Source organism: Neovison vison, chromosome 1, assembly GCF_020171115.1.
Source record: "Neovison vison isolate M4711 chromosome 1, ASM_NN_V1, whole genome shotgun sequence".
NCBI classification, from domain to species: Eukaryota; Metazoa; Chordata; class Mammalia; order Carnivora; family Mustelidae; genus Neogale; species Neogale vison.
In genome coordinates, this window is record NC_058091.1 from 142,013,992 (window position 1) to 142,015,026 (window position 1,035).

At 46.5% G+C, this 1,035-nt stretch overlaps 1 non-coding gene across 1 annotated transcript; it reads left to right on the plus strand.

The window, feature by feature from the left end:
* The first annotated feature begins 268 nt into the window (after positions 1–268).
* LOC122897059 lies at positions 269–403 on the plus strand. The gene has a single exon (XR_006382465.1). It is a non-coding gene; the product is annotated as a U4 spliceosomal RNA (small nuclear RNA).
* The last annotated feature ends 632 nt before the right edge of the window (positions 404–1,035 follow it).

Genomic DNA, 1,035 nt, shown 5'->3' on the forward strand with positions numbered 1-1,035 from the left:
CATTACAAGGTCCCCCTAATGACCTCCTCTTGCCCCCTCTTCCCTCCCAAACCCAGCCTGTGGGGACAGCGCCAGATTCCTTATCCTAAAGCCCCTTTCTGGTCATTTTACATATAAAAGGAGACAACTTGCTTGCAGAAGGTATAAATGAGTTCATGCTGATAAGCACGTATTAGCCTATATAGAGAATCAATATATTTTCCAGGGTTGTCCAAAACATGAGACAATGACTACTTAATTTCCTCCTGATACCTTCATTAAAGACCCAAGCTTTGCGTAGTGGCAGTATCGTAGCCAATGAGGTTTATCCGAGGCGCGATTATTGCTAATTGAAACCTTCATTAAAGACCTAAACCCAGGCTAGTTTCCTCCCAGGGTTACTTTAAGCAGATTTCCAAAAAAAAAAAAAAAATTCTGTCTCTATTTTCAAATCGCTTATTGGTAGTCCAAAAGAAACTCAAGGTTTCCATCAACTCACATTCACTCCCAACTTAAAGCCTCTGGCTTCCTGCTGCCTTTCGTCTCAGACAGCATGGGAGCTTTGTTCGGCTCTGAGTTACTGTTTGTTAAACCAGTGTTTTCAGTTCAGCGTCTCGGGGATAGCCAGACACGGGCACCCAAGTGCACCATCTCTCCTGGCTGCTCTTGAAAAAAAAAAAAAAAAAGACTATAGTTATCAGTTCTGCCAAATACCACAGACACGCTGTCTCCTTCAGAGGGTCACCTCTAGGTCATTCTCTGGAAAGGAGGGGCTACATTGAAGTGAATGTGACAGCCAGAGAGCTGGTCTCAAATTGAGATGGGAGTCCCTGGGGTCAACCCACCAGGGTGCGGGCAAGTGTCTAGAGAAGCAGAAAAGTCTCTTCAAGGACAGGGATGGAGTCAACAGCAAGGGTCTTTCCAAACGAGTGCCCCCCTCCTTTGCAGCCTTGCTCTCTGCCCTGCTGGAGACAGTGTCTGAAGGGGTCATGACCCATTCTCTCACCATGAAAGACACAGACTGGTCCATTTACCAGAAGAACGTGGGGCTGGGGG